This window comes from Gekko japonicus, unplaced genomic scaffold, assembly GCF_001447785.1.
Source record: "Gekko japonicus isolate JY-2015 unplaced genomic scaffold, Gekko_japonicus_V1.1 scaffold549, whole genome shotgun sequence".
In the NCBI taxonomy this organism is placed as follows: domain Eukaryota; kingdom Metazoa; phylum Chordata; class Lepidosauria; order Squamata; family Gekkonidae; genus Gekko; species Gekko japonicus.
Genome location: NW_015169189.1, coordinates 30,729 through 45,297, shown reverse-complemented (window position 1 = coordinate 45,297; position 14,569 = coordinate 30,729).

The window sequence follows — 14,569 nt, the reverse complement described above, 5'->3', positions numbered from 1 at the left end:
CTCTCTTGTTGAATGGGAAACTAAGGCTCCGGTCACACGGGCAGGAAACTGCGGGGGAGAAGCGTGGCTGTTTGCCCTGGGGCAAACTACCTCGCGGTTACACGATCAGACCTCCCGTGGAGGTCCTGTGGAGGTACCGTGGAGGTTCCATGGGAAGGGAGAGGTGCCGATCACAGGACAAGCTGGCGCGCAATGAAGAAGCGCGCACCGCGGAAAACTGTTTTTGTGTGTGTGTGTACACGACAAATGCGCATGCTCCGTTGGGTGCGTGTGCGCATCCACAGAGACTTGGACAAAAAACACACACCTTATTTGCAAGGGGACATGGGCGGGCACCGGATGCCACCGGAAACGCGATCAGACGCCCGCCCTTGCCCCGCAGTTTCCGGAAACTAGTACCTCCGAGGTACTAGTTTTTTGCCACGCAGTTTTGGCGGGAAGCCTCAGTTGAGCCACGGGAGTGCTACGCTTCCCAGATGTGCTGGTGTGATCGCGCCCGGAAACTCCGCCCGTCTTCCGTCTCACTTGTGTGGCTACTGTTCCGTGTGACCGCAGCCTAAAACTATTTTACTCAGGGCCTTTTTTTTTTGGAGTGCTGCTGTATATCAAGTACACATTCACACCAACGTAATGTCACATCATGAAAGGGAAAAATAAAAAAGCAATACCAAAGACTGAAGGACATGTCTTTTTTAGAAGGAATACCAGGACTGAAGGACATGTCTTTTTTGAGAGGGAAGAGAAGACAGACACACATACAAACTCTAAAGGAATCCCTGTTGTGCTGCCCCAGGCAGCGTTAACTGTAGTTTAGTAAAACTGCTGTGTATTTTTAAGAGTATATTTTTAAGTATATTTTGCCCCTGGGAATTGTAGTTCTCAGTTAGGGGTCCCAGAAGCTTCCCTCTGACTGGCTCATTAAGAGTAATTTCCTGAGCTCAGAGGCGCAAAGATAGGAGTTTTATTGTTCTTTTCCGTTTCTTTGTCCTTCAACCCTTACTGCAGGGAGAGGGGAAGCACATCTCTTTTCTCACCACGGCTATAGAACTGACCTAGATCGCAAGATGTAACTTTCCACCCAGCTATCAGCTTGATTGTGAGTAAATGATCTTCAGAACACTTGTGGAGTTCAATACAGATGCTTTAAGTCTATTCAGTGGCTGTGCGTTGATCTCATACCTAGAAAGTGCTGAGCTAAAGCTAACACCGGACAGGATAGTGAGAAAAGAGGGATGATGCAGCTCCCCTCCCAGTCTCCAGCTCTTCAAGGAAAAGGGCATCAAAGCTGTTTTCTAATGTGCATGATAAAGGTTGAACAGGAAAACCTTTCCTCACCCTCTGTCCGCTCTCTCTAGTAAGTTAACTACAAGCTGCCAGCTATGTGTGTGTCTCTCCAGCCTGTAAAACATTCATCTTTTTAAATCAGTGAAATGCTTTTCAGGACAGGATTTTACTTTACTATACATTCTGAATAAGATTGAGGCAAGAATGTAAAACACTAGAAAATACTAATTCCAATTTATTTTGCAGACAAATTGTACAGCGCTCATATCTAAGATGCATTTCTGTATCTAGAAGGTGCTGCCATTCTGCTGCATGTCTTCTTTTGGTGTCCTTTTGAACTAAGGTATATGTGCCGAGGTAGCACAGGGCACAGCAGTCTGCATCCCTTTCTCTTTCTTCAGGCATATTTGCAAGTCTGCTTGTGGAGAACTGAGACATTTATGCATTTGAATTCCACAAATAATGTATCAAACAGTACAATTTTATATACTGAGTTATGAATTTTATGTTGTTAAAGCAGTAAAAATAATTTTTAAGTTCTAATGGAAATAAAGTATTTCATATATTACATTTTCCCCCAAGGATTCAGTTTCTGGAAATTTTGTATCACTACTACATACAAATTTTAAGAGTTTAAAAAACATTTAAATGGCTTTCCAAAAAAAATTCTATTATAAATTCATGACATAAGTTCTTAGCTCCATATTTTCATTTCAATAATTCAACTTGATTTCATAAATGTTACAGCTAAATCAGTATTTGTTCTCACTCTTAACATGCTACCATGTAAAAAAAAAACTTCACAGTATTTCCTGGACAGGACATATTGGCACAAGCAGTTCCTTTTGGCTGTACTTTACTTTGGTGAAGTTCTAATCAGGTATGCTTGTCATTTGTTGATGAAGAACCTAAAAATATAAGTCAGACTAAGTAGAGGGCCAACAATTAAAACTTAATGTATAAATAATATGTTAAAATACATGTATTTATTTGTAAAGAATTAAAACACATATAGCGGCCCAATCACACCTCATGTAAAAATTCCAAAATCATATATACACAAGAACCAACAGTCTTGACCTTGTGTATATATGATTTTGGAACTTTTACATGAGGTGTGATTGAGCCCCTATATGTTTTTAAATTCTTTATAAATAAATACATGATTTTTCAAGCAGTTTCAGTAACAGTGACAAGTCAACAGATAACCACGCAGTCATTGTGGACTTCTGAGGGTAATATACAATCTTTCTCCAGAAGCACAAGTAGATGAAAAGTTTAAAAGTCTAGAAGCTGAAATTTTATCTGAACCACTCTGGACACACACAGCATATACCTCCTTTCACAGATCTGTAATTTGTCCCATTCTGGCTTTGCTACCAGGCTGTTAGAATCTTATTTTGACAAGGCTGTATCCATGATCTCTCCCATCCTGACAGCAGCACTATGAGCCATGTGGCACCTGCAGTAGGTCAGAGGAAACTGCAAAAATCACATACTCCTAGCAAAAGTACCCTTCCTCCAGTAGAGAATGTGTATTTAACCCAACACATTGGCCTGGATCCCACCAAAAATTACTGCTGATAGAAGGATTTCTGTCAGCAGAATGCAACTTTATTGTTTTCCCTCTCAGTCCAAAATGCAGCTCCTGGGCGATGGGGTGGGGGTGGGGGTGACGTACAGGAACAGCACGAGGGGAGAGTTGGAGGTATACCAGGGGAGGGAGGAACTGGCGACCCAAACACCTTCTGTCAGTGAAATGTTCGTCCAACATATAGTTTTTAATCTTAGTTTATATTATCCAAGTTGACATTGGAATGGTGGCAGAAATTAAGAATTATTTTTTTAAAAAAAAACTTTGTGTTTATTACCATTTTTTCAAAGCACAGTAACATTGTACAGTGCCATTGCAAGATTCAGAGTAAACCCAACAAAACAAAACCCCAAAAACTGAACAATAACCTATAAAGCAAGGCATCATTTGAACAAGCCAATAACTTTCTTTCTAACCAAAATCATTTTTAAATTCCTAGGAATAATAATCAATTCATCATGCATCTAAGAATTTAATTTTTTTGACTACTATAGACTGGATCCAAAGTCCTGCTTGTGCAAATGGAAAACCCACTCAGATTAGGGTTGGTGGTAGGGTTTCTGTAACTGCTACAGTAGGGTTGCCAGCCTCCAGGTGGGACCTGGAGATCTCCCACTGATTTACAGCTGATTTACAGCTGACAGAGATCAGCTGCCCTGGAGAAAATGGCTGCTTTGAAGGGTGGACTCTATGGCATTGTACTATGCTGAGGCCCCTCCCCTCCCCAAACCCCACCCTCTCCTGGCTCCACCCCCAAAGTCTCCAGGTATTTTCCAACCCAGACCTGGCAACCCTATGCTACAGATTCATCCTCCACTACATTCTCTATGCCACTTCCCAAGTTTTTTGGGGCTCCACTATCCTAACGGGCATTTTTTTTTACAATCACTGGAAAATGAGATTATCTTCTTCAACTCTGTGGAAAGCAGGCATTATTACTGAAGGCATTCTGTTCTTTGCTGCTTAGTTCACAGTGTCTCTTAGGAGCTGTGGAGGGAAAACCTACAAAAACATGTGGTCCCATAAAAGTGTCACCACTGCTCCTGCCCAGTCCTCCAGCAGCACAGCAGAAGGACGGTGAACAGTTGCGGTTCAGTGTTCAGCTATTGCATGGGAGTAAAGAAACCCCATCCCACCCAGTGATTATTGACATCAGCTGCTATGGTTCTGCAACAATCACCTCTAGCACAGGGGCTACAATATCCTAAAAAAATAATAGCCATCAGCAGCAAGACTACATGAGGGCTCGGGTGAGGATTTCATGGTTGCTTAGGTAAACAGTTCTGACCATCTTCAGTCTTAAGGGCTAGTGGCCTTAAGAATCAACAACAACAACAACAACAAATACCTTTTTTTGGCATAAAAGGCCTTAAGAATCAAGAAGGCCAGTCACACAACCTGATATAGCAGCACTTCATAGCAGCGAGCAACTGTTTGAACATTTTGTTTTTTTCCTTTTCCTTTTCCTTTTCAATTTATAATTTTTATTTTTATTAACAGTGCAAATTTATAACAGTTTGTACAAATGTAAATATCAAAAGTACAAATATAAAACAAACATGTAAGCTAAGAGCTTATTTTGATAGAACATTAACTCTAGTCCAACACGTTAAATACAGATTTTCCTATCCAACAAAGATCCTTTTATGCATTGAGTTAGTGCTATACTTTTTAAACATTGAGATCTCTAGTTTAAGGAATGCATATAGACAAAATAAAGAACCATGACATATAAGTAACTTAAAAGAAAGAGTAACAGTGTTTCAGATCCATTTATGAAATTGGGACCACTGAGAGGATACAAACTGCTGCTGAGACAGATAGTCTAAGATTCGATACCATTTTCCTGTGAATGACGATTGGTATGGTTCATAAGTATTATAAGACAGTTTATTGGTAACTGCGTCCATAAGGTAGTGGTTCCACAATTTATGAAACCAAATGTCAATTGTTGGAGCCCTCACATCTTTCCAAAAGGATGCAATCGTTGTTTTTGCCGCATCTAGCATGACTTCGATAGTGTCTTTGTGAGGTCTACCAGCAAGTTCCTTTGGCCAAGTATTTAAAAATAAAACCTCTGGTTCTAAGGGTACTTGTATTTTGGTGATCTCCTGAATAATTTTCAATATTTTTTCCAAAATGTCTGTATTATTTCACATTTCCACCAGCAGTGGGAGAAATTGGACCAAACAAAATAAAAAGATACAGTTTCTAAAAGCAAGACTATATAGTAGTTCAGCATTATCATTAGAGTGTGTGAAGAAATGCATTTTTTCTTTGGAGGCTGGAAAGGAGCAAAATCTTCCCTCTGAGTTTTAAAAGTTTTTTTCCTCTCTGGGCAGAGAACAGGCCAGAAGGGGGGAAGTCAGTTCAATTGCTTTCCAGATGTACCTCAGGTCACCTTCATACAAATGCTAATAGATCTAGCAGGAGAAATAATGGGTGGGTCAAGTTCTCCCCCCTTCTCCTAGCAGGAACAGAGATTTGGAGGACTTTAGACTAGAGAGGCTTCAGGAAGGAAAATTCTAGAGATGTCAGGAGAGCTTCACTGACTTAGCCCGACCTGGTCAATGGGTGGGGAAAAGAGAGTTGATAAAAATTCCTTGCAGCAAGGAGGAGGTCTTCTTCATGCTGGGTCCATCAGGGGAGACAGAACTCTTTACTAAGGTCTAGAGGAGATGGCCATTAGCCACGTGCTGGGCCTGTGGAGCTACAGCAAGCTTCAAGGTAATGGTAACCCTGTAGACATCTGTAACTTCCTAAGCTTTAGGAGCCTGTCCTATTTTAACATCTGATAGGGCATGTAAAGAGAGAGGGACAGAGGATTCTCATTTTACCCATTTCTTTTGAATCCCTTGCTCAATCTGGTGCTGTGCAAAAGTATGCTTGTGAACATTTTCTTTTTAATAAATATATCTTTTGATGCTGGTAGTGGTTCTCTGTACCACAAAGACCTCTGCCGTCTTGGACACACTATTTTAAAAGGAGCACCAGAGGGAAGGCAGGCAGTTGGCAAGTGGCTATTCCTCCAAGGGTGCACAAGACAGTAAACTGTCCCCATGGTGACCAGGTGGTGGGCAGCAGGAGACATAGAGGAAAGGCCTCAGATCTTAGAAGGGAAGCCGGGAGTCCTGACCCTCCCAGTGGGCAATTCCTTACAAAAGTCAGGGGGTGGTGGCGGGTTACCAGAGAGAGAGAGAGAGTAAAGCCTCTCCAGGTATTGCAAGAACCATGGAGGGCAGGGTGGAATAGGGACTGCAGGCCCAGCAGGCACGTTCTACCACAGAGAGATAACCTAGAAACTTGGCAGCATTATTAATACAAGTAGGCAGATCATATCCATTGAGATCAATCTGCTTTTAAGTAGTACAATTCCTTCCTTGCTTGAAGCCCTTTCTATTCCACAAAGCCCATTGATTTTAAAGCCATTTAAAAATTTATCCCTCTTACTTGTCTTCCAAAGACAAAGCTCAAGTTCTAAGTTGTTTAGAAATGGTAAATCATAGAAAGCAACTAAACGTAAAACAAAGTGTCTGGATGAAAGCTACCAGAAAGCTGTTAAAAAAAATTTTAAAGGGAGAGAATTGTCAGCAAAAAAGGTCTTCTCTGTCATCATCTAGTTTGATTTTTGCAGGCTTAGGACCATTAGAATTTGTACAGATGTCTTCGACAGGAAGACTGGCTGTTTCTAGATACTGACTACTGAAAGGAGCAAACAATTGGGAAGCAAAGTATCAGTACTCATACTTGCTATAATCATTTTATAACATTGCCATCTGACACAAACACAAAACATGACAAACAGCATGTAAAAACAGCTGTGTCAGCAATTTCCATTTCCTACTTGTTCTACAATAATGTACTAAGGGAATATCATCAACCTTTCTTCTAAGGGGACACCACAGCAGTTCTTTTCACTTCATTATATCATACATCTAATTCTGAACTGAGGCCTTGGCTGCTGGTCATTAATTGCATACACTGAGATGAGGTACAGAGCAGGAGATATTTGTACAAACTTGAGCCAGCCTTGAGATTCCCCCTCCCCTCATCTCTAAAATTTTATGGTGGCAGAAAAAATAGCCACCATTTCAAGAAAGCACTCATTTTCTTCTTGCAGAGGAAATTGTTCCATGTGAAATGAGTGGAGCAGCCTCCTTCAGCCCTTCTACCCCTTCTCTCGGTCACCCCTGTCGTTTTTTGTCCCCTCCTCCATGGAAACAACTGTTTTCCATGGCTTCAATTTGGGGGGGAAATGTTACATCTCCAACACAGTCTGCCTCAGGGCATGGAATTTTCATTTATCATAGTTAATCACTGATAAGTTTGTCCTTCATTGATTTGTCCAGTCTCCTTTTATATTTGTAACCATCTTAAGCCAGTGACCAGTGAATTCCATTAGTTAATCATGCATTAACCAATGCATTATTAATCATGCATGGCCATGGACTTAAAGATCCCTAACAAGATGCATGATAATAACAAGACGCAGTCCTAACCAAGGTTACATTCTTCTAAGCCCAATGAAATTGATGGGCTTAGAAGGGCGACTTTGATTAAGGTTGCATTGTGAACCTCCTTTGCTCCCTTTCCATGTCTAAGCAGCAGTCCCTATGAACCTGAATAGTCTGGTATACTAGACAGGAGAATTAAACAAAAATCCCCAATGATTTTGGGTAGCTGAACCATGTGAGCACTCCGATGAAGGAGTTAATTCACATGTCGACAATAACCAGGTCAAAGAAGTCACACAATGGGCTGGATTCCATGATCCCCAGGTGCAATGAGCATGGATCTTTCCCACATTCCCCCTCCCCCAGGAATGTTTATTCTCAGGGTTGCAAGCCCCATGTGATTAATATCCATACAGATACAGAGCAAAGGCTACATTGGGGAGGGAAAAGGGACCAAATTCTGCTTGTTCCATCAGTAGAACTGTGCTGACAGAAAAGGCAGATTTCAGCAATTCTCACCTAGAACCTATAGGCTCCTAACCACTATAGGCTTAATCCATGTGAGTCCTGAAACTTCCAGAGGCTTGAAAAGGACTGCTGACGGAGATGAATGCAGGAAACATCTGCAACCATCAGTGCCTTCTGACAAACAAATCACAGGATCCACCATTACCAGGAGCTTCCCTAGAATGGCTACTGTTGATCAACAGTACACATATGAGGCCTTAATATAAAATAGCCACGCAGCTGAGCACCCACATAACATCTTAATGGCACATGCAACAAACAGTGCAGTAGGGTTTGGATTGCAGGAATCTGAAACAAGCCTGCAACAAAGCATAAGCTTTTAAACATGTCACATTGAATGATACAGAAATTACACAGTTGGAGTATATTTACAGCAACAGACAATACAGAGTAGTATGTAGTCCACAGTCCCTTATCAAAGCAGCTTTCTGAACCATTTCATTACACTATAGCCCTCCTATTACCTGAGTAAAAAAGCACTCCTGAACAATTCAGTTTTGCATTGTTTACAGAAAGCCAGAATAGTGGGAGCCTTCCTAACCTCATCAGGCAGGCCATTCCATAAGGTGGGGCCCACAACAGAGAATGCAAAGTGTATGGGCATATGTTGATTTTGCTCATTTGCAGGGTAGCACCCGCAGAAGGCCCTGCTCAGATAAGCAAAGCTGTTGTGGTGGAGCATGGCCAGGTCAACTGAGTCTAAAGAGAGGCAGAGTTGACCAACCAGATGCAGCTGACAGAAAATATCCTTGGCCACTGTGCCAACCCACTTTTCAAACAAAGTGTCGGTCCATGAGTATCCCCAAACTCTTAACCTTCTCTGCATATGCCTACTCCATTCCATCCACCACTAGTGGGTCCAGTCCCAATTCTTGTTTGTGGGCTTCATCGAGATAACGGGTTGGCCACTGTGTGAACAGAATGATGGACTAGACGGGCCTTTGGTCTGATCCAACAGGGCTCTTCTTCTTCTTCTTCTTCTTCTTCTTCTTCTTCTTCTTCTTCTTTTTTAAAAAAATGTTTATTTTCAAGATTTTACATCAAAAAAATTTTTCCCCAACATTTGTAATACAAAATATTCTTTGGAGAATATTTATACATTTGTTTCCATCCAACTGTCTAGTTTATACCATCTTTTTAAAAATAAACTTTCATCTTTTGCCAACAATATCATATTTAATTTATCCATTTCCTCTATTTCCATAATTCTTGTAATTAACTCTTCTCTGCTTGGAGTTTGTTCCGATTTCCAGCATTTTGCCAGAAAAATTCTGGAGCTAGTAAGAATATAGAGTATTTACACATACATCATTAAATTTAATCCCTTCTGGTAATATATTAAGTAGATATGTTTCTGGTACCAACTTTATTTCTACTTCTAGTATTTCTGTTATAAGGTTTTGAACTGTTTTCCAAAATTTTACTACTTTCTCGCATCTCCACCAGACATGAAAGTAGGTACCCACATTTTTCTTGCATCGCCAGCAGATACTCGATGTATTTTTGTAGCATTTTGCTACTTTATCTGGTGACCAGTGCCAGCGATAAAGCATTTTGAAAATGTTTTCTTTGTATGAGGTAGCCTTTAATAGTTTTATTGATTTCCACATTTTATTCCACTTTTCTGTACTTATTTCCTGTCCAATATCTCTCATCCATGTCTTCATGCTTGGTTTTATAATTTCATCCTTCATTTCTTCCTTTAATAGGAAGCTATATAGTTTTTGTATTAATTTATCAGATGTTGAGAGCCAGATTTTATCTAATTCCGACATCGTTATTTCGAAATCTTTTATTTTGTCTTTAGCAAATCTGGATTTTAACTGGTTCTTTTCCCAGATTGTTAAGTTAATGTTTAGTTCTTTTAGTTTCAAAGGATTTTAGTTCTTTTTCTTTAGTCAAGAGTACTTCATAACTCGCTTTCTTACTTTCACCTCAACAAGTTTGGCAATATAAACGCTTCTAAAGGTGAAACCCATCTTCTCATAAAATTTTCCTTTTATGTTCCTCCATATTTTAATTAGTGCGCCTCTTAATATATGATTGTGAAAGCGTTGTTGTATCCGTTCTTTGTCATACCATACATAGGCATGCCAGCCCATGTCGTTGGTTCTTCCATTATAAAGACCAGGTAGTCGGCAAAAGCTTGTAATTTATATTGTTCACTTTTAATTTTGTCCCATGATACTTTTATCATTACTCACCATGTCCGCTAAAGATTCTAGTCCAAAAATGAACAAAAGGGGTGAAAGTGGGCACCCTTGTCTTGTTCCTTTCTGAATCAGAATGTTCTGGGTTAGATACCCATTCACAATTATCTTTGCCAGGAGGGAAGAGGGACAAGGAATTAGAACTGTTCTTCTTTCCTGTATGAATGAATGAATTTTATTGTTACGGCACCCAGCCAGCAAAACTTCTTTCCTGTACAACACACACAAGTCTGCTGAACGGAGGAGGCAATTTTTGTTCTCTTGTCCCTCTCTTTACTCCAGCCTGCTGACCCTTAAGGCAGCTCCTCTGCTCAGATCATGAAACCCTGAGTGTGATCTTTCCAGGGGTCAGTCAGAGGGAGCTGTACCAGTGGAGGAAAATATGGGAGAACTCTGTGTAGGATACTGACCATTAGCTACAGATTTCATAAGCCTGATATGTAAATAAATGTGAAATTCACTTTTGAATGAACAACTAAGAGTGAAAACATATAAGCCCAAGTCCCTACAAACATGTATCATACCCCACATGCCCTGAGGTAAACCTACTATGTTTCAACACAGCCTGAGACAGTAATATCACTGAACAAAAGCCAATGAGATTGCTTAAGTTTGATGAATGAAATAAAAGCCTATGGAATGCAGCTCTGAAGAGACAGAGGCATGGGGATGATACATTAAAGAGCTGTTTGGGTTGTATTTATAGGAGCAAACAACTTTTTTTTAATTAACAAAGAACTTGTAGGGAGTGCTGCCCTTCCTAGGGAGTACACATTAAGATCTGTTGAAGAATGAAAGAAGAGAAGAAGAAGAAGAGATTGGATCTATACCCCGCCCTTTACTACCCAAAGGTGTCTCAAAGTGGCTTACAAACTCCTTTCCCTTCCCCTCCCCACAACAGACACCCTGTGAGGTAGGTGGGGCTGAGAGAGCTCTTGACAGAAACTGCTCTTTTTCAAGAACAGCTCTTATCAGAACTAGGGCTTGCCCAAGGTCATCCAGCCAGGTGCAAGTGGAGGAGTGGGGAATCAAACCCGGATTCCCAGATTAGAATCCGCACACTTAACCACTACACCAAACTGGCTCTCAGAAAGAAAGAAAAAAGGCATGCTACTGGAATACAAAATCTCACGTGCCTTGAAGAAAGGATTCACTTGTCCAAGTGCGGGGAAGAAATGAAGTGTCCAGCCCAAGGGATAACCATTAATAGGAGGTTCTGGTACAGGAGTATGATGAAAGTTCTCCTTGAAGGTCCTAGGACTCAAGGCGAGGGAGGGCGAAGGGAAAGAGCGTGGGCCTGCCACAAGAGGAAGAGACAAAAGGAGAGAAATTGTGGATTCAGGGAAGTAACAGTCCCAAGGGGGGCGGACTACTACAGGGGACTGGTCTGGAATAAAAAAGACAGCATCTCCTCGAAACAGTGACGAGGAGAAAAGGCGGCGGCAAGAAGCTAAAGAGTCCACCACTGCCATCACCCCCTTACCACCAGCGTCAGTATAGCAACGGTGAAGGGGTTCTTGCCGTCGCGCTGCTTTTCCATCTCGGTCTGCCAGCCATCCACAAACGCAGAAGATACCTTTTCTCCATCTTTCTCCAGATTTCTTGCAGCTACCGCCGCTCACATAACATCCCCCGTCTCTTTCTCACGTGAGAATAATAAGCACACACACACACACACACACACACTGCGACCCAGGAGCCGTTCAGCCGAATGGGCAGGGCTGGCAGAGGGTCATTGGCAGGCGGGGGGAGGGGGGAGAACGCAGGATTTGGATGGTTTGAGGGGGTGATGGACGAACTCTCCCTGAAGCTGGAGGGTTCCGCAGTAATGCGTACGCCTAGTTGGGGGTAAGAGTTACGAGGAATTTTGTGGGATATATTTAACTTTGATGGAAACGGCTGCAAGAGTTACATTTGCTGACTGAAACAAAATGGACTGTTGGCACAAGAAAGACTCGCATGTTTACTGTGGCTTCAAGTTTTTCTGCAGTATATTCCCTTTCATCACATACATGTATCTTTCCACATTAGGTCACAATAAATTAGCCTGCAAAGCTACAATAAACAGCGAGTCTGGTCGCTAAATTCGTTTTTGGTTTTGCTCTAAGCAACAGCCATAACATAAGGTTGCCCTTCTGGAATTCATTGCCTGGGCTGTATTTATTTATTTATTTTATTATATTTATACCCCGCCCTCCCCGCAAGCTTACAACAAGGCACAAAGTGCATACAGTATAAAAAGATAAAACAGTTAAAATTCAGTAGAATCAGGATGCAAGAATAGAAAGATCCAAAACATCTTGCATACCAGAAGGGGGAGGGCCAGGGACGTAGATAGAAGTTACTTGGCCCTCCGGCGGTGTCGCTCTATAGTGGAGCGGTGGTGGTAGTGGTAGTGGCAGTGGCGGCACCTACTCGAAACCCTGGCGGAAGAACTCCATCTTACAGGCCCTGCGGAACTGCAAAAGGTCCCGCAGGGCCCTGATCTCCTCCAGGAGCTCATTCCACCAGATAGGAACCGCCACTGAAAAGGACCTGGCCCTCGTTGCCGCAAGCCTGGCCTCCTTAGGGCCCGGGGTCACCAGCCGGTGTTGTGACACCGACCGAAGTGCTCTTTGGCCATATGTGGGGAAATGCGGTCCCTCAGGTATGTCAGACCCTGGCCATATAGGGCTTTAAAGGTAAGCACCAGCACTTTGAAGCGAATCCGGTATGCTATAGGCAGCCAGTGCAGCGCTTTCAGTACAGGTCGGGTGTGCTCCCACCTAGGGGCACCCACCGCAGCCTGGCCGAATGACAAGAATGTCCACTGGGAACAATGGGAGCTTTAGAAGGCCCTCTCACTGCAGCCTGTTGAAAAGTGCCAATAAAACAAGGGATGTGTTCAGATAAATGATGGAATGGATCTAACACCATTCCCTAGGAGTAGAATGAGTGCTTTAGGACTGGAATGACAGCTAGAAGAGTGGAAGGATGGACCCAGGAATCAAATGACACATGCAGACTCACCTCTGTATCCTCTGCATAGTTTTTGACCTCCTTGTCACCCATTCTCTTAAGAGTCATGATACTTGTATTAACTCCCTCCTGTTACACTGTTACCTAGTACAATTTTTCTGTACTCCTTCACTCTAGTTCCTGGGTGTCATTTCCCTCCCAGGTCTGCTGCCCTCTTAATCCCTGTGTTCCCATTAACTGCCAGACCATGGTGGTGCCCCCTTGCCACTTTCATCTACAATTTTAGGTGATGTCTTCTTTCCTATGTGTAGAATTGAATACAACCGTCCACCCTTGCTGTCTAGTAACTCAGGCATAGGACAGTGGCACCTTTAAGACCAACAAAGTTTTATTTCATGGTCCTAAAGGTGCCACTGGACTCTAACTTTGTTCAGGCATAGAACAGTCCTTCTCTGCTTCCTTCCTGTGGTGCTTTTGAGCCTACTTCTACTTTGTTTCTCTCAACCATTGATTCCCTTCATCACCCCCTCTCGGTACACTCGTGTCTGGCTAAAGCAATACTTACCAACCCATGTACACTTTGCCAGTGACTTGCAAACTGTATCCTTTCAACAACAGTGTTGAACGAAATTGATTTAATATTGCTTTTAACATAGACTCCTTTTGCAAATGAAATATGTTAGCAGTTTTATGGTGCCTGATGGTAGGAAAGCTGCAACAGAACACCATGCAGTCATCCAGTCAGCAGTTGCCCTGGCATGAATGTTCAGGGCATGTTGACCATCTGCTGGCATCTTTATTAGTGAGAAAAGGTACTGTGAAAGTGCTTCTCACTGTACCTTTGCATCTCTAGCTATGCAAAGAAGTTCCTGGTGCATTTTCTGGAAAGAATCAGAGAACCTCCTTTTGCAGTTTCTGTGCAAACCAGCATTTAGGTGTACTGATAACTGCTGGTTTAGGCAGCTCCTCTAATATGGGGACAGTTTAACTTCTGCTGGGGAATTTTTCAGAGTTAGTCATTATTTTGAGGGAAGAGAAAGATAGGGTACTTATAGGCCCTGATACTGTTGGCTGCTGATGCCACACTGGTACAGCTAGCTGATGTCCAAGACTGCTCTTCACTAAACAGATGCAAAAGCATTTTGAATTTGGCTGGCAAAATGCTCTCTGTAAACCTCAGTAGTATTTTATTTTCTTCAAAATTATCATCCTCTTAATGCCACTTAAGTGTTTATATAAGGGGCAAACCAGGCCTGAACCTCTTCCCTAACCAGATGCAAAAGCCTTCTGAATTTTTGCTGGCAAAATTGTCTCAGAGAGATGCTCTCAGCTTTTGCATCTGTTTAGAGAAGAGGTTCAGGACTGGCTTGCTCCCAATACAAACACTGGATTGTAACAAGAGGCTGATAACTTTGAAGACAACAGGAATACTCCTGAGGAAGACTTTGATGAAACAAGCTTACATCTGAATGCTTGTAGTAACATCATGAGGATGGACTTCTCTTTGTAATATTATAAGGATGGACTTCTCTCTAATGTGA